This window comes from Passer montanus, unplaced genomic scaffold (assembly GCF_014805655.1).
Source record: "Passer montanus isolate IOZ18808 unplaced genomic scaffold, ASM1480565v1 scaffold133, whole genome shotgun sequence".
Lineage (NCBI taxonomy): Eukaryota > Metazoa > Chordata > Aves > Passeriformes > Passeridae > Passer > Passer montanus.
The window spans coordinates 257023-270494 of NW_024360166.1; the positions used below are offsets into that span (position 1 = coordinate 257023).

Below are 13472 nucleotides of genomic sequence, written 5' to 3' on the forward strand. Positions count from 1 at the left end.
GACAGTCTGTGTTTCTGCCAGAGCCAAGGCAGACTGTGTTTTTCTGTGCACAGCTTCAGGGTGTCACCCCTTTGTTTCTGACTTTATCTTCAAAGGCTGCAGTCTGAATCTCCCTACGTGTTACTGAGAATAATCATTGATAAAGGTTCTTGACCAATTTTAATTGATTGATTTCATTAGTTTTTATTACTTTTGTAAGCTTTTCGATAAATACTCATTAACTGTAATTCTGCTTGCTGGTGATCCAGAGTTGGATCTATTGCTGTGTTATCTGTACAGTATATTTGTGTTTGGAATTTCTTGACTAATACTTTACTCTCTCAAATTTTAGCTATATTTTTAGTTCCTAATTTCAGCAAAAGTTGAAGATTGGCAACTTCGCTTTAAATTATGCCTCTCAAATATTTTGTGTGCTCATAGGTCAGACCAGCTCATTCCTTTTTCCTGAGCTCTTGCTGGATTTCAGTGCCCTGTGTTTTAACTTGAACTCTTGGGTAAAATTCAGAGTTGATGAATTTTCAGTATTTGAGTATCACTGTGTTTTTATATTTAAAAATATCTGTATCTCGTCTTGAACCAAACTGTAGTTTTTAAGGGTCTGTCCCATTAAACTCTCTTTCCACTCTGCAGAACTTTGAGGACTCCTGTTCCTCAAAGGACCCTCCTGGTACAGACATACCAGGCTTCATTGTTATTCACTTGTTATTCTTGACCATCTTAGAATTGCACCAATATTTCATCCCCACAAGCAGACAGACTAACCTGAATTAGGAAACCACAGGCTCTGCTTTGTTTGTTGTCCTGGCCACCTGGCTTATTAAACCTTGTTTTTGTCTGCTTTAGATAAGGAATGTCTTTGTCTTGCTGTTTTAACCACTGATGCAAAATACAAGAAAACACATACTAGCAAGGCAAACCTAGGATTAAAGGAATGGAAAAGTGTCTGAAAACTTATTTCCCATCTCATTTTGTATCAAGCAATGCTTGTCCAGAGTGAGAGATGTGCCCCACAGCATCTCTGTTCAGAGTGATGGATGGCTGTGGGAGGAATTCCTGGTCCTGCCATACCCTACTGACATGTCAGGGGTGTTATCTAAACAGGCAACAGCAATGTCTTTAAATGGTTTTACGAGTAGGGAGTTAAAATCTCTTTCCATGCTCAATTAAAGAACTGCCATTTTGGAACTACAGAGGGAAAGTTGTGTGAGCAAAGCAAAACCAAAGCTTCAGGAGTTGTAAAAATCATTGTGAGTGGAGAAAATAATATTTCAACTACACATCTGAATTTTAGCTGCATGATGATATAAAGACAATTAAAAGGAATGTAATGTTTAGGGTAATGATTTATGAGACAATCGAATTGTAGGGAAGAAATTTATGAAAATAGTTGAGCAAACCAGCCTAAAAATAGTGCATATGGAAAAGGCAAAGACAGTGCACCTCAGCACTCTGTGCCATCAGTAGTGAGGGCTGGACTGGCCATGGAGCAAAACTATTTAAGAGCAGTTCAACAAGCTTAATAGATATGTCTAATTTAAAGCATTTCTTGGAGAGATGCATGATGAAATAAAACTGCAGGGTTTTTTTGTTGTTGTTGTTTTAAATCTATTTTTTACAAATAAATGCTTTCCCAAAGCTCTGATACTTTTTAATTAAAAATACAAATCGTGGTTTGCATGGTATGTGCTGGAGAATTATTGTTTTATATTACAGTAATATGTTGCAATTATTATTGAAAACCTTATTTAATTTTTAGATTCAGGTGTAAATCAGTGTTATCATGCTGTAATTGAAAAATTCTGCTCACCTTTTTTTTCCTGAAGGTATCTTGAAGGGCATTAATTAAAAAGGCAATTTATTTTAAAAATACTTTCACCTGAACTACTGGTGCAAATTTTATGTTTAGTTATGTACATCTGTCGGAAAGCCTTAAAAAGTTACCTTTTGTTTAATCTTATGTGGAGCCCCTGGTTCATGCTTGTCTGTTTAATAAAGGGTCAGATTTTATTTATGTGGTTAAGTAGAACATAAATGTAGACACTTCACATGATGTACCATGTAAATGTAAGCCTTTGTAGTTACAAGTTTTTTTGTAGCTGGAGAATTGTTTTAAAAGGCATGTAATTTATTAGCTATCAGTAGCTGCTTTATTGCCTTGCCGCGCTGCAGTAATAAATAAAAGAAAGTGAGCTGATTTTACAAATGGCACACAAGGTGCACATTTTGTGAAAAAAGTCTTTTTTTTAAAGAATTGGCATTAAATCCTTTTTTGTGATGACAAAGAGGCTAAGAGTGCAAACTGTATTTTCTGTTTATCGAAAACAGAGTCTCTTTTTCTCGAGGGCATTTTTTCCTATGATCATCAAGGGATTTCAAAAGCAATAAAGTGTGGAATCATTGTTCGACTTGAACAGTATTAAAACTTAGGTTTTAATTTCAGTGAAGTAATAAGATTTGAACCTGTCTCACATTACAGCACTGTAAGGCATTTAGCAATTGTATTTTAAAGGAGGTTTTTAAAATGCAGCTCACTTGAAAGCTAACTGTCTATCGAGTAATTAATAGTTTCTCTTCAGCACAGGCTGTTGTGAATCACACTAAGAAATCTTGATTTTGTTAATAACAAATTAAGATAATTGTAAGGAAGTTAATTCCTAATTAGTTTAGACTTAAAATCTGTTTTGCCCCTTTCTGAGATGGATTTTCAAATGAAGACAAAAAAAAAAAAAGACTGAGGATTTCAGCATGATTTTCACCCTAGGATTAAAAAGGAAATATCAGTGTTTACCTGCACATTTCAAGACAATCTATTTCTTGGTTAGCAGCATATGTCAGTTTGCCTTTAAGCAGTGGTGAAGTATTTAATCAGTAAACATACTTTATAGCATTAATGCAATTTCTGTTTCAAAATTGCACGCTGCAGATAATTCTGCAGAGCTTCTCTCTTCTGTACTGACATGGGGAACTCTGGGATACTGGAACTCACTGTGCTCGCTTTGGCACAGATATTCTCTGGGTTCAGACTGAAAATATTCCTTCAGGTTGGTAGGTAAAATGTGGGCTGGTGAGGGCATGGCCATACCTGTGCCCTGCAGCCAGAAATGCACAGGTGTGATTTTGGGGAGGGGAGTTTGGGCACAGGTGCCTGTTCCAGCTGCCGTGGTGCTGGTGCGGGTGCCGAGAGCTATGGCCTTCCATGGTGGTTTTGAGCAGCAACTGCCTCCATCAGCCATCAGGTTTGTTCCTGTATTTTACTAGATGGCCTAGACTGTAAATATTAGAGGATCTAAAATAAATCAACATATTATCCTAAGGATACAAAATGTAAGAGCTATTTGTGGCTAGGAGCCCTTGACAGATAGTTTGGCTGAGGCAGATGATTGCCCGCCTCTTGGATCTGGCTCCCATTGCTGTGCCTGCAGGCAGTGTGGTGTTATAGTTGTATATTGATGTCAGGGTTACTACTGAGTGGCTAGCAATGACAGATGTCTATAATTAGAGGCAATGCTGCCAGTATTTCAGAGGAGCCGGCCTATGTTGAACCATTATCTTATTTCTGGCTTGCCAAAGAGGGTTGTTCAAATTGCTGGTATTAGCTATGGTGGCTGTAACACCTCTGCTTATGCCCTGGGATAAATGTGCAAAAGTATTGTCATGTACAAACCTGGTGCAAAACCTCTTCAAAAGAAGTGATCCTGCTAAATTTCATGTGCTTAAGGCTTGATCTGGAGATGCAGAACACCTGCAGTGCTGATATTCAGTACAGTGCAATAGTTTTGGATATAGAGATTTTAGAGCTATACTAAGTATCTCTGAGTTTTATTCCTTGTTTTTAAGTGCCAAAGTGATGTAGCTTCTTGAGTGTTGGTGTTTATTGCACATAAGTGTGCTGAGTGGGCCATCATTTAGATACAATTCAGCATCTGAATAAAATTTAGCTGCACACTTGTAATGGTTATATAGGGACAAGTCAGAGTGTGGATTACTGCTATACAAGTACCTGTATTTCTGGATCTTTTGGAGTGTTCTGACTGGCACAAATATAATCTTGTAAATGCACAGTAGTGCTTCATTTCAGTCACAAAGGATTCTAAAACAGCATTTTGGCTTATTGTTAAGCAAATCTTTGACTGCATGCATGGCTTGAATTTCTGCAGTTCAGTGTATAGCTCTGATGGAAAGTGCAGCCCAAAACTGTGCTTTAAAAGCTAAAAATCTTCTGGAAGATGTTCAAAAAGTAACAGCTGTTAATAGAATTTCCGTTTTCACTATAATATTTGTTCTTTAAGCCCTGAAGGGGAACACAAGAGACGGTGGAATTAAAACTCTAACAGTGCTTAACAAAAATGAAAGTCTAAACAAGACTGTTTAAGCTAAGCATCCTTGTAACTAATGACTAAGTGAAAACCTAGCAGATAAACCCATTTCTTTTTTCTTCTTTGTTTTTCATGGAGAATGCTTCTCAGGCTGCATCAGTAATAAGAGCAGTTAGTTCATGGTAGGTCTCCTGTATAAGTTCAGCAGGATTGTACCTCTTTCTTTCAAGATTTTTAGAAAACATGGGCTAAGAAAAGGAGAAATAAATAAATAAGTAAGTAAAAGCTGAGAGATAGTAATTGAAATAGAAATCAATTTCCATGTAAGAGAAGGTTTACTGCTGGCATCATATAAGCATTTTATAGATCAGGAAGCAAGGAGTTAATCACTCTGGCACCCTAGACTCCTCTGAATCCTCCAACTTATGGGGAAGAACTGGGGAACAGGGCCTGGAAAACAGTCTTTGTGGGAATTGTTAATACTTGTTACTGTTGGAGCTTGTGATGGCAGAGTGTTTCAACAGACTAGGAGGGAAATAACATCCATAACCATGAGCTACACGGAACATTTACCCTTTCCCCTAAAACAGAACACTTGGTTATAATAACAGTCTCCTAATTTTTAAATGTTATGTTGTAGTAGGTCTCTTTCTGTTGAGGATAACTTTATGTAGTATTTTAAGCTAGGTTTGGAGGTGAGACAATAAATCATCTATATCATTTATGTAATTGGTGTGGGTGCTCTGGTTGTTACAAACACAGATAACGGTGAATGGGAGAGGAGCCCTAGGTAGAAAGCAGCTGAAAGCCCACCTGAGTCTTCAGAGATCCTGTCTGAACTAGCTGAGGCATTTCCTTATGGTTTGTTTGGAGATTTTCTTCATTTGGAGAGTTTACTGTAATCCAACATATTAGCTCCTTCTCTGGGTTTAGGCTAAGAGTATTTTGTGATGTTACCTTTTTAAGACAGCTGGTCAGGAGTGGAAGTGACCAAGGTTTTCCTCTGCTAAGAAGAGGAGATAAAAGCCCTATGAGGAGATTAAAGCTTTTGAAACCCTCAGTTTGATCAGGAGATAAAGATGAATGATCTGGTACCCTCATAGTCCAATTAGAGGATTCAGTTCCCATTTCCTGAAGCTGTCTGCAGAATGTGGAGCTGGATTTCTGCTGTGTTATAATGGAGATTTTAAGTGCTGAAAATTCAAATACCTGAGTGTGATTTAAAAAAGTAGGGGAAATTACAAAATGTGTTCTGGCACTCAATACCAAGAATGCCACTTGCAGTTAGTGTGCAGGTTCAGTGGGTGCTGGAGGGGTGTTGGTCAGGGAGGTGGGGGTAGAATCCCATGGCAGTTGCCTCTGCTTTGTTTGGATTCCCAAAAACACCACGGGGACAGACAGGCTCCCCTCCATGTGCTCCATGTGCTTCAGCTCTGACAGGCTGGGGTAAATGTGGTGCAGGTCTGCTTTTGCCCTCACTGCTCATGACAAAATGCTTTAATGTTGCCATGATAGTTCTCTGCAGCGAGGCCTGGAGGGCGTCAAGGAAGTTATAATATCTTCAGCATTTACGCTGTGCCTACGGGTAATAACTTTACTGTAATTTTCTGAAGATTCATTATCCAAAATCTTAATTCATTATAATAGCCCTTATGAAAACTGTAGAAACTAACATTTTCTTGTGCTTTCTTATTTGCACAGTGTGAGAGATTCATTGCTCTGTTTTAATTTGTTTCATGGGGTGTGTTTGAGTACATTCCATACAGTGCTGTTATTGAATTTCTGTGACTGTCATTACAGAGCCATACAACCTTTAGGAACTCATATTCTGAGCTTCCCAGTTCTGTAATCTGCTTCACATTTAAGAATTGATATAATTAGCTTCTTCAGAGTTATAATGATAGAGCCAAAAAGAGAAGACTTCCAAAGGCAAAGCAAAGCTAAATGTATCTAAGGCCAAAGAGTAGGGAAGACAAGGAAATAAAATTTTGGTGTGATTACTAAATTATTTCTGGTTTTTGGTCTGTATTTACATGCAAGCATTTTGCTTTATAAAACATTGCTTCCACAGTTTTATTTTCTTGTGCTTTTGGAACAATTCAAGGAGCTGGGAAGTGTATGACTTGAACAACTGATAGCCCAGAGAAGCCGTGTGTGCCCCTGGATCCCTGGCAGTGTCCCAGGCCAGGTTGGACGGGGCTTGGAGCAGCGTGGGACAGTGGAAGGTGCCCCTGCCCATGATAGGGGTGGGACTGGATGGGCTTTAAAGTCCCTTCCAAACCTAATCTATCTGTGATTCTATAAAATTTTCTACATAATTAAAAAATTCCCTGGCATCAGAGCTTGTGGATCTGCTGTCTTTCTTCAGAGTCCTGACAAACAGAAAAAAGAAGGACCCCTTGATCATTTGCTTTCACACTTGGTTCAGTATGTTTGAAATTGTTGCTGATCAGTATTGAAGGTGTTTCTCTGGTCTGTTCTTTCTCTTCACTCCCGTGGCCACTGCTGTCACTTCTGACCACAGCAGTGCCACTGGGGATTGAGGGCAGTGGTGCCACCAGCTCCAGCTTGAATCAGAGGCCCTGGGTGGCTTCCTGGAGCTGTGGAGCTCCTGGAACATTGTAGCCCAGTATTGCCACTCGTGAGGATGTTTCCCCCACGGTCACAGGTGTGTGAACGTGAGCTGGGGATGGTGTTCTCCTGTTAGCTGACATTGTTGGCCATACATGTTTTAGTTGCACAGCACTGGACTGACACGGAATTCTCTTTTGGATTGTAAATCTTGCAGTTATAAGGATCTGGGACTCATTGTGTCACTGTTTTCCAGGAGTCTTGAACCAAGGTTTTCCTACTGGAACTTAATTCCCTGCTCCTTGCTGGCAGTGTCTGAGGGCAGCAGGAGTGTCAGCCTTGGGCTCCCTGCTGGAGCAGGACAGGCAGGGGTGGCGGGAGGAGCCCGGGCTGTGTGGCTCTGAGCTCCGCAGCCTCTGCTGCCCTTAGTCCCGGGGCTCCCTGTAGGGCCTAAGCAGAAGATGAGATCACCTCCACAGCTTTTTACGACCCCTTTCAGCAGGATTTCTCTCCGCTTTTTGAATATGTAGCACAGCCTTTGTTGTTGAAGTGTGTTTTATTATTATACGTCCAAAATGCTTTATCATTAATTTTTCATAGTGCTTAGAAGTCCAGGGGCATTGCATTGCTGTGGTGGGAGAGGTTTACTTTTCTATTTTTGTATGCTAATAGCATGTGCGGGTTTTGAAAATGATTTTGAAGAAGGTGTTTAAAAGATCATATTTATTTTGGCTTACAATTTGCCACGCTATAGATGGGGTAGTTTTTATTGTGAGTGCTATATTCACGCTGACTTGGAATGACCCTGTCACACGTGAAAACAAATCAGATTGTTGCTGTTAATGAGCTTTTCAATTTACTATTCAGTGGATCAGATAAGTGGATTTAAGAGGTAATGATCCTGCTTAGCACTCAGGCTTGTCTGTCAGATCCTAGTAGTGTGGGAAATCCCCAGGGACAAAAGCGTTGACACAGTTCTTGATGGGATAATGGGAATCAAAGCTAATGGATGATAAAAGGAGTAGTAAGAGTTACAAGGATAATTGTGGATTAAAGCACTGCTCTTTGTCAACACTGACTGCTGTTTTAGTATTTTATTTGTTAAACTCTGATGTGGGGAGAGCCTAGTTTGACAGCAGAGCACAATGAGCCGGGCTGGCTCCCGGAGCAGGCAGGGAGTCTCGGAACACACATGGGTAGCTGCTGATGCCTCTTCATTCCTTGCTATTACCTTTTTTCTTGTCATGATACCAAACACAAAAATTACTAAACATTGCTAAAATTGCAGCTGCTGTAGCATTTCAGCAGTGCGTTGTTTAGGGAGTGGATTTTTTTTTTTTAATTGGAAGGTGTTATTTTTATATTTCAATATATTATTTTTGCTATGCCTAATTACTGTAAGCAATAACTTTACATTTACAGTGTAAACATAGTAATTTTTGCAACATTTAAAGATTGTATTATATGGTACTATTTTTATTTTTTTCGGTTTTTTGATTGTCCTTTCACTACTGATTTTGCCACCAAAAACTGCATTCATTATACAGGATAAATTAGCTTACAAATTAAGTTACCCTTGATTTTGGTACCATTTCTGGTTGGAGCTGCAAGTTTACCTGACTTTAGTAAGGTGGAATTTAAAGTGTTTGGGATGTGAAAATAGCGTTGTTGTTATAGTTTTTATTGTTATTAACTGCCTCAGAGGCGGAGCATTGGTAATTCGGTCTGTAAACCAAGTGCCAGGATACGCGGTGTCGGGGAGGCCGGTGTGGGTGCTCGGGGCCTGCCGGGCTGTCAGGAAGGGAGCTGGCAGCAGATGGCACCAGGCCCTCGCCGCTGGCAGCGGCGGGCTCTCCCCGCGCCCCGCTCCGCCGTGAGCCCGGCTGGCCGGCCCGCTCCCCGGGGGCTGCGACGGCTGCAGCGGCACCCCTGGCTGCTGGCCGTGCCTTTTACCCGAGGAAGCGCAGCTGGCGAGGGCGGGGAGGGGCTGGCACAGGCTTGGACAGCAGCTTTGCGCTATCGTCACCTTTCTGTCTCTGAAGTTGATTTAGCATAATAAAACCACCGGAAAACTTTATGAAGATTACACAGTAAGGAAAAAATATAATTGCTGTGTCCTGTGCCTTTGCAGCTGCACGTTACCCACACCTGGGTCTGACAGGCAGGGTGCTGGGAGACCAACCCTGAAATGGGTGTCCTGGACTGGAAATAAAGGGACACATACACTGCTGCAAGCTATTGGGCTGCCTAAGCCTTTGTTCTTCATTCATGGACACAAAACAATGTCTGAAGAATACCAAATTTACCAGATATTGTAACCAGAAATGCAAGAACTCGTAAGCTTAAGGACAGCATTGAATCACATCCCACTGAGGACAGACTGACAAAGATGTTTTCTCCACACCTTTGTAATTTTCTGTAATAAACCAGGTTTTTGAATAGAGACTGTACTGTTCTAAGAACAACAAAGTGAGGTTAATGTGAAAATTTGCACTCCTTTGTGGGAAGAAATGTTTGTACGGGCAAGTAAGAGCCTCAGTCCCCACACCACAGGACACTATCAGAGAGTGGATAAGCCATCTCCTATGAGTGCTGCAGCCCATAAGGTCGTAGGTTGGATGGACAGGTGGTTATGCCTGTGCTTTCCTCCCGCACAGTCAAACTGGAGAAGGTTTTTAGAATAACTGAAAATGTTGATCATAGGATCTATAGCATGTTGAAATGTTAATTTCCAGGTGCATGCCCAGATGTCCGAAGTCTTGGGAATAAAAGGTGACAACCATGTTCTGGAAACATTTATGACCAAAAATGTAAGTTTGTGCTTGGGTTCTATTGTGTATGTTGTTTGTTTTGTCTTTAACATGCTGTTAAGTTTGCTCTTTGCTAGAAAAATGTTTTCTGTGAATTTGAACTATTTGGAGTAAGGGATAACCATTTTCTGAGGGACCCGTATCTTACTTTCTGAAGGTACTGCATGTCTCTGACTGAACAGTTGCAGCTCAGTATTTCCACCACAGTGCCAGTGTCCCCTCTCAAAATGGTTTATGGGGGTTAGAGCTGAGATGTCCCAGCCTCTTGTTCAATGACAAACTGGCACAAACAGCCCCCATCCCTCCCTTCTCCTTTCTGCACCCTCGAGTGTGGAATTGCCTGTAAAGTTTCATGGCAATTCAAAGTGGAGAACTGACCAAACTAAACTAATCTTCCATTGTTTTGGAAAAGTTTTCTTGGATTGCTTTTTGTTTAAGATCTTTCAAATGTTGCCATCTGAAAAGTGCATGTTCACAGAGGAGGATTCTCAGGCCACATACTGATGGAGACAAGAGGCATTATCACCACCTGCCTTCACATCTCTGGCATTTGCAGAATAACATGGTGTGTTATTTTGGCAGAGAAGTGCTGCAGTACTCTCTCTTAAGAATATTCCTGGACAATTACTCTGGATAATACACTGTTTCTCATGCCCCTGCTACAGCAGCTTTCCTTGGCTGCCAGCAAAATTACCAGGATTTTGTTTTTTATTATGTATGACCTTCATGATATTTACTAGTTTCTCCTGACACAAAAGGAATTTCATCTAAAATCATCTTTTCTCTTTAAGCAAAACAAAATGATCCCTCTGAACAACTGTGAATATACACAAAAAAAATCTGGGAGTCTCCAGGAGACAACATGTCCCGTGTGTTCTTGGAGAAAGAGAAACAGATGTCTCACCTCTTCATTTTGCAGTGAGGGAGATGCTGCGTCTGGTCATTTGCTTCCTGCCCTCTCAATCTGACTTACAGGACCTTTGAACACTCCCAGCAGACTTTGGTCTGCTGGACACAGCTCTCTGCTGGTGTCACCAGGCTGGCTGTGACCTGCTGGGACAGTATTGATCAGGACTTGTAATAATGAATACAAGGTCATTTTCTGATACAACTTAAATATCTGTGGAACACAAGGCATAAACACTTTACTTCCTCAAACCAGAAGCTGAGTCTTGTATCTTGCCTTGGGATAACAACAGTACCCATCCAACCTTGATATTTATCTGGAGCAGTCTTTGGAGACAGGTCAATGGATGGTGATGGATGGAAAAATCCTGATGGTGTTACTGTGGAGCTTTGGGAGGCAGCCCATGCCATGGAGTGTGATGGCTGGGCTGTGTTTGGTTGTTTAAACCTGCAGTGAACCTTGAACAGCTGAGGAAAAAGGAGGCAGAGGAGTCTTCTTTGGATACCATCAGTTTGCTTCTCTTGCTACTCGTTGCTACCATTGAGAGGAATTCTCTCTTATGTTTGCCAGATGAAGGAATAGCATCATTTAACAAGTTGTATGAGCAATCCTACATATGTTTTGATTAGATAGGGTTGTGTTTGCACAATTAATGTAAATTAAGTTTTAAAAACTTAGTTTCTTCATGTTGAAGTGTTTAATGTTAATGGGTTTTAGTGTTACATGGAAGATTTTAAAAGAAAACAAGGTACATAAAAAGCAAAAATCAGTGCTGCTTTTTAGATTACACACTGTAGTTTTATTTTCTCTTTCCTTGTGGCCTACTATGTTTTCATAAAGCTATGAGTTGTTAATTGATTAGATTGAAGATCATATTTAACAGAATGGATGCTACCACCTGACATGGACACTTCACTGAGTGGCTGTAAGAAGTAGCTGTGAATCCTGGACAAACACAGCTGTGTTTGTGACAATTAGGGTCTTCTTCCCAGTGGTGGCATGCCAGGTGGGAATTCTGGGTGTGAAATCATAGCATATTGATCTATATAATCCAAACCTGATGGTCTGATGGGGCAATCCAGTCTGGCAGTGTTCCCGGTGCTCTGTTACTGGGAATATTCTTAGCACATTTGTAGCAGCAGCAGGCAGGATCCCTGACTGTGAGCCCATTCAGCTGTTCCTCCTGTGGATGTAGTGAATGTTTTAACCACAGGTATTTTAGAAAGCCACTTGTCTACTTTTCTGTCTTACCCTACAGATCCAGTTTTTCTTTAAGTAGGTGCCCACCTGCCTGTGTTCTTCCCTGCAGAGGTAAGGAAGTGCTGAGTTTTAGTTCCACCTGATGCTTGAGCCTGTCCTGGGCATTTGGCTGGAAGTGTCCTGTCTTTATTTTGGCTGCAATCACCATTTCTTTTCTTCCCATACCCTTTGTGAACCTCTTCTGGATTTTTTTCAGTTATTATCAAAATCATATGGAAATTATTTATCATGAGGTGGATTTACAAAATGGTTTCCCAAGTATTTTGTATTTTTGGTCATGATAAAATAAGTGAAACATGAATAAGAGGTGCATGTCCCAACATTGCTGTGGGATGTCACTGTGGTGAATGCACATATGTGTCAATAGAGGGATTTTCCATGTTACAACTTTTCAGTGTGGATCTCTGAATATTTTTTGGAACACTCACACTAAATGGCTCCTTGAATCACAGCAAACAAAAATTCAGTAGTTTCACTCATGATAGAACGTGCAGTTTTTAACTATTCACCTTTGTCCAGCTCTAATGAAAAGTATATATCCCACTGCTGTCTGAGACACTGAGAGCTTTCAGGGTAAGTGATAATAATCTGTCAGAAATAATTAAAACCTGACTGTACAGAGCTTTCTTGCCAACAAATTGCTATCTGTGTTTTTACTGAAACTTCAGCACTATGTAAGGAACAGATTTTCAGTGTCTTTTCAAGGGTTTTGGAGGTCCATTTTTTTCCCCACTGCAATGGGAATTGGATAGCACGTCCTTAAGCAACTTTGAAAGTTTTGTTTAAAATGCAGGATGTTTTCCCATCTTCTCTGTAATTCAACTACACTTGTAATATCCTTTATTTGTGACCAAGACTGTTCATAAATTTATGTTCCAAATTTATATCATTCTTAGATAAGCTTAAGGGGTGTTCACTCTTTCTTTTAATTATTTAACAGGCAAAGAAAACCCCAAAACAACCATCTCAGCCAAATTTGGTGCTTTATGGCAGTCATCATCTCTTCTGGCTGGTAGCAGCTTAACTCTTGCAACTGCTTCCTTGGCATATTCCCAGCTCCCCTGTGCATGGGAGGTTCAGCAACCCATGTGTGAGCAGAAATTCTTGTGTTCCTGGAATTCCTCTGCACTGTGATGGTGAACCTGCCATTACCTTTGAGAAAAGGGGTTCAGGGCTTCCTGGGAAGAGGATAACTCATCTGAAACTTCATGGCTGTTTCCTTTGACTCTGTTACTTTTAGATCATTTTTTAATAACTAAATGACTTGAATGACAAATGGCCGTTGGATCTAAGAGCTGTCTTGCCATGACTCTCTGAGATCTGTAAATTTTTCTGCTCTTTTATTCCTTGCTTCTCTTCCTTACATTCTGGAAAACTGCTGTTTGTATTACGCAGTTGATCTCTAGATCTTTAGAAGTTTTCTCACATACTTGTAAAGTTTTGCAAATGTTTCTTACAAAAACATGTTTTATGTGTGTTTCATCTTACCTGACACTGACAAGGCCAAAACAGAAATGGGAATTTCTATGATTGCCTGTGTTCACTCAAGAGTACTTTCCAGCTTTTATAGTATTGCTCCATCTTTCAGCATCCAAATACAACCCTGAA

The 13472-nt window shown here is 40.4% G+C and overlaps 1 protein-coding gene across 3 annotated transcripts in view; it reads left to right on the forward strand.

The window, feature by feature from the left end:
* The window catches only part of LOC120497685 (kazal-type serine protease inhibitor domain-containing protein 1-like), a 119279-nt gene that overhangs the window by 53519 nt on the left and 52288 nt on the right, over window positions 1–13472 (forward strand). Inside the window, exon 7 of one of the 3 annotated variants that reach the window (XM_039699463.1) lies at window positions 9623–9697. The exons of the other annotated variants lie outside the window; for them this stretch is intronic. The gene's annotated coding sequence lies outside the window, so the exon portion shown is untranslated. The remainder of the gene's footprint in view (window positions 1–9622; window positions 9698–13472) is intronic. 3 annotated transcript variants of the gene reach the window in all.